Source organism: Rhipicephalus microplus, unplaced genomic scaffold, assembly GCF_043290135.1.
Source record: "Rhipicephalus microplus isolate Deutch F79 unplaced genomic scaffold, USDA_Rmic scaffold_13, whole genome shotgun sequence".
NCBI classification, from domain to species: Eukaryota; Metazoa; Arthropoda; class Arachnida; order Ixodida; family Ixodidae; genus Rhipicephalus; species Rhipicephalus microplus.
This window is the reverse complement of record NW_027464586.1, coordinates 29,237,468-29,243,467: the sequence shown is the minus strand read 5'-3', so window position 1 is coordinate 29,243,467 and position 6,000 is coordinate 29,237,468.

Here is a 6,000-nt window from a genome sequence, read left to right as displayed (position 1 = left end):
AAACTGTAGTGCTTAAATAATTTTTGTTCTGCTTCAGTTGTAGACCATGGCACAACAGTTTTCTGGGGGTTATTAATAATCATAAATATGCAGATACACGTATGTTAGACATATGTAGAGCGACATAGTTAAAAACTAAATAAAGATACACACGAAGCTTCTGCTCCTGACATGAAGCTCTTATTTGCAAGAACTGCAGTACACCATCTAGCCACTGATTTACACGCCTTATTCACTTCATGTGTGACAGCTTATCTTCAGCTGCTTGGCCCTCTGCCGCTTCCCTGCCTAAATGTCAGTGTTCAGTTCTTTTAAATTGAATGAAGACGTGTGACAACGTAAAAAAAGTAATTACTTTCGCTTTGAGCGTAGCTGCGTGCACACTTCAACCAACTTCAATCGGCAGTCTGCGCTGAACAATTGCCAGTACTATGTCCATAATGCTGTCAGAGTGCAGCTCACTCTGGCAAAAACATTGTGTGAAAATATCCTCGAGCTTTTTCATGAAGCTGTACAGCTGACTTGAGGGATGAAGGAGGCCTCCTCGGTCACAAAAGTTGGTCAGCCGAACAAGTTGAAAACAGCCTCGGCGTGGATAGTGGGTAAGGTATGCGCACTTTTTTTTTCATCGATAATATGCACAGACGTGGCTGCAAGTGGACTTCGCGAACTGCGTTGGTGTCTTCCAGAAGCTTGTCCGCTCTGTGCTGGTTCTTCTCGCATTCTTTGGGCCTGTTTTCATCCGTCAGGACGCCAAACAATGACAGGTCCCGCTTACTCTTCACGAACACGTTGCCTGTAAAGCATACTGTCATCTTGCGTGGTGCGTAACGCTCAGAGCTGATGGCGAAAACTCGGCTTAACAATGTCAACAGCCACACAACGTGGCTCAAACTCTATTGCTATCATTCCCATGCTCGCTGAAGCGCCGTGTGTTGCAGCTCCCATAGACACCAGTGCCAGAGCTCCCTCTAGTGTATAAGAGGGTTGCACAGGGGCGTGGCCCACGAGATGGCGCCAGCGTCGAAGAGGCATCGAAGGTTCAACTGTCGCAAGGCCCAGCTTCAGCGAGGTAGTGGTGGGGCTGGGAGGGGACAAAGCAGCCGGCGTCACAGGTGCAAGCAGCCCCCAGGTGCAGGACGCTCTCGCTGAAAGGTCACAGCATGTGATAATCGGCGGGGACTCGAATTTAAATCGATGCACAGAAGCCATCAAAGAGAGGGTAAGAGGGGACAAGAGGGTTGCAGTAGGGGCGTTCCCAGGACGCAAGCTTGAAGCAGACATGAGGCAAGCGAGCGCAAAACTCAAAACTACAGCTGATAGACGAAACCTCGTGATTAGTTCAGGTGGTTTAAACGATGTCTTAAATGAAGATACAGCAGGACTAGCAGCCACACTGGCGAAAGGCGTCGATGACATGCGCGCCACCTCTCCTAAGGTACAGGTAGTGATATTTATTTATTTATTTAAAATTCCTTACAGGCCCTTTACAGGGCATTGAGTAAGGGGGGTAATTGGTGAAGTTTTACAGATCACACAAAATTGATTCACGCTTTACAAAGCGTATCAGCACAATGAAAATATGACGCGGATTGCAATATAAGTTGAAGTTAACAGGCGATAACAAGAAAAAGGGAAAGGCGATTTCATATTGCACACACGACAGTGGGAACCGAATACAGTCATTATAGCATATGAAGGCGACATCAACCAAAGATAGCCAGCTGGCTTTACCTCAACGACGTGCCGTAATTTGTTTATAAGTTGCAGAACATACAATAGAAAAAGCACCAAAAAACGCAGAACCTATGGCCATATACAGAAAACATTTCCAGTGTGCAACAAACATAATCGGGCACAAAATCCGACACGTGCATAACAGTGGCAAGTCTATTGTGAGAAGAGAGTAAGCAGCAACTGACGGAAAGAATTATTGTCTGATACAGATGCGAAGTTATCTGGAGGACCATTCCACAAACGTATGGCACGAGGAAGAGCAGATCAGTTGAATGAATCAGTTGCCCCGTATAATCGCTTGAAACTGAAGTGATTATGCAACCTATGTGAAGTAATGGAAGGAACATCGAGGTGGAGTGGGAGGGGTCTGTTGGTGTACACGTATTTGTGAAAGAGGCAAAGAAGGGAAATGTCGCGACGAGTGCTCAGGGGTTGAAGAGAAAGATTGTTTTTAATTTGCGTTATGCTGCTGTGATAGTCATGATTGCGTGAAATGAAACGGGCCGCCCTGTTCTGAATAGCTTCAAGCATGTTAATTAAGTAGTTGTGATAAGGGGACCAGATAGGAGCGGCAAATTCAAGCTGGGGACGGACAAAGGTTTGATAGGCTAGTTGACGGACGTGAGCGGGACAGCTATGTAAATTACGGCGTAGATATCCTATGGACTTGGAGGCTTTCGCGCTAATGGTGGTGATGTGGGGAGACCAGGAGAGATTGGGTGTGAAATGGACACCAAGATACTTAAAGGATGATGCCTGTGATAGTGCAGAATTATTGATAGTGTAGTGGAAAGTGCAAACGTTTTGTTTGCGCGTAAAGGAGATTATTTTACATTTTTCCGTGTTCAGGAACATTAACCATTTGTTACACCAGTCATTATTGCGGTGAACGTCGCTTTGTAGAGTTAAGTGGTCGTCGGGGGATGATATAGGACGGTAAGTTATGTAATCATCTGCGAAAATACGCATGCAGGAAGATATGTTATTTGGCAGATCATTTATATAGATTAAAAACAGTAAGGGGCTGAGGACGCACCCTTGTGGAACGCCGGAAGTTACGTGGGAAAGAGGGGAAGGGGAATTGTTAATTATAGTAAACTGCTGACGAAGTGAAAGAAAGTTGCGAAGCCAAGATAGGGTAAGAGAGTCTAATCGGAAGGCAGATAATTTAGAAATCAGACGGCAATGGGCTACGCGATCGAAGGCTTTAGAAAAATCGAAGAAGATACAATCAGTCTGAAGGTTACTGTTCATATTGGAATGCAGCTCGGTTGTTAGTTCTAGCAGCTGTGTTTCGCAAGAAAAACCCTTTCTGAATTCGTGTTGGTTCAGAAAGAAGAAATTATTTGATTCTAAGTGTCGGAAAACATGGGAAGCGATTATGTGTTCAAGAAGTTTGCAGCATATACATGTAAGAGAAATTGGACGGTAACTTTCGGGTAAATGCTTATTACCGGTTTTAAACACAGGCACTATTTTACCAATTTTCCAGTCAGAAGGGAGTTGACCTGTCGCTAAAGAATGCCTGAAAAGGTGATACAAAATGTTAACAGAAACGGAGGCGGTGTTTTTGAGAATTTTAGAATTAATGTCGTCGATGCCGGCTGAAGTGGAAAGCTTGAGGTTATTAACTAGTAGAGCAATACCCTCGGCAGTTATTTCTATAGGTTCCATGTACGCAATGTCACGTTCAGGAACGTATGGTACGTCGGAACGGTCTTCCAGGGTGAAAACGGATGAAAAAAATGCGTTAAATGCTGATGTGCAATGACTATCTGAAAGAGGGACATGGTCGTCATCTAGCAAAGATATTTGTTGGCCATGCTGTTGAGGAGAAACAAGTGACCAGAACTTCTTGGAATTTGATTTGAAGAGGGAAGGTAGATCAACAGAATAATATTTAAGTTTAGCAGATTGTACTGCCGCGCAGTAGCTTTTCATAAAATTCTTGTATGTCTGCCACGTGGAGGGCGTGTCATGGCGTTTAGCTGTGTGGTATAAACGTTTCTTTTTATTTCTGAGTTGCCTGAGAGATTTCGTAAACCATGGGTTTGTTTTATCGTTTCTCACTTTTACGAGGGGGGCATACTGATTAGTTAGTGTACATAGTTTATCTCGGTACAGCACCCAGTTATCATTTACTGAACAACGGTCGAAAAGGGGTAGGAATGTGTCGTTGTAAAAAATTTCGAGTTCGGCGTTAAATTGGCTGTAATTGGCCTTACTATAGTCGCGAATATTTTTGTGGTCGGTGCCGGAGAAAGGTAGTGGGATGTTTAGAGTTACTTGGAGGAGGCTGTGGTCGCTAAAACCATCTATGTTAAGAACGGTACCTACTGTTTCAGGAACTGTCGTAAGAATTAGGTCAAGGATGTTAGAGCCGCGCGTAGGTTGGTTTACTCTTTGAGATAGGTTAAAATCTAACGCAAGATTTATAAATTCCGTGGAATTGCGGCAAGAGGAAGACAATTGGATCCAATCTATTTCGGGATAGTTAAAGTCGCCGAAAATGTAGATGGCGTCGGTGCGACATAAATTAGTCGCCTCGGTTATGCTACTGCGCAAGTCGTCTACAAATGAATGGGAACAATCAGGGGGCTACCTCAGGTATATGCACAATACCGGAGGTAGCGGTGCATGATAGCAACCTGCAAAGAGCGGTTGTCAACGCAAACCAAGAGATATGGCAGATGAGTCGAGAGAAAGGCTTTGAGGTGGTGGAAATAAACAGAGAGGTGCATAAGTGGGGTGGTTTTTAACGAGACAGAATTCACTTCGATGGGCGGCTAGGTCATGAGGTGGGTTGGCGACTTGCAGGACGCGCAGTAGCTTTTTTGGGGGGCAAGCGAGCCCTTCGGAGTGCAGGATAGCTAGTAACGAGGAAAACAACCAGGGAGACTCTTCGACAGGTGGTATGGACAGATACGATTCCAAAGTGGCACAAAGATCTAAGATAGGTAGAGTCTGGGGCATAAATATTAGAGTCTGGGGCATAAATATTAACATGCAGGGTGGTAGAAACAGGCTGAAATGGGAAGAGATAGAAGAACAGCTAAGGGAAGAGAGGCCGATGGTATACGGTTTTGTAGAAACACATCTCAGGGACATGGAACAACCTCCGAACAATCCGGACTACGCGTGGGAATATTGTAATAGAACAGAAGGCAGCAGAATGGGGGGTGGTATTAGGGCATTCATTCATAAAAGTACAGACTGGCAAAGGGTCAAGCAGTAGTGCAAGGAACATTTATGGCTAAAAGGGAAAGTGGTAGGTCAAATGACACTCCTTGGTTTCGTGTACTTGTGGACGGGAGCAAAGGCCAGAGAGGAAAACCAGGCAATGGTAGAGTGTATATCAAAGGACATTCAGGAGTTAGGAAGAGAGTGCGACATAATTATACTAGGAGACATGAATGCGCACATGGAAGATATAGATGGGTATACCGACCCGACAGGCAAAATGATCATGGATATGTGTGAAAGGCTTGATTTGATGATTTGCAACAGTGCCGAGAAGTGTGAAGGGCAAATAACATAGGAGGTAGGAAGGCTGCAGTCGACGATGGATTATGCACTGATGTCACATATGATGTATGATAAGCTCAGGGGAATGCACATAGATGAACGTGGCTCCAGAAGTCTGGGTAGTGATCACAAACGTATCAAGCTAAGTTTTGGAAGAGCAGTGACAGTAGGAAGGTGACAAGATGAGCCACCACAGGAAAATTTTTATTAAGAAAGGCAAATTAAAAAATCCACCAAACAAATTCAGAAAGTAATCACAGAGGATAGTAAAACAGTGTGGACATACACGAATATAATTAGACTGTTTGAGCTAGAGCTTGCTAAGGCACGTGACAAGTCATACCGAAAAAGAAGACAGAAACCCAAAAGTTTTTGGGATGAGGAAGTTAAGAGAGCCATAGCAAAACGTCAGGAAGCCTCTAGGAAACACAGACATGCTAAGCAGCGGGGGGAACCGACAGATGATGTTGAAAGAAAATGGGAAACCTTTCTAAGCTGTAGAAGAGATGCATCCCTTCTGATCAATGAATAGATTAGAAGAAAGGGAGCTCAGTGGCTGGCAGAAGTACATCAAAAAGATAGAAAGGCAGCTGAGAAATTTTGGAACCATCTAAACTCCCTAAGAAATGAGACGAGTCTAGAGCAGAGTTTTATAACTACAGCCCAAGGTGCTAGGCTAGAAGGGGACGAAGCTATTGAATATATAAGATCAAGGGTGACAGAAAATTTTCAACAAAG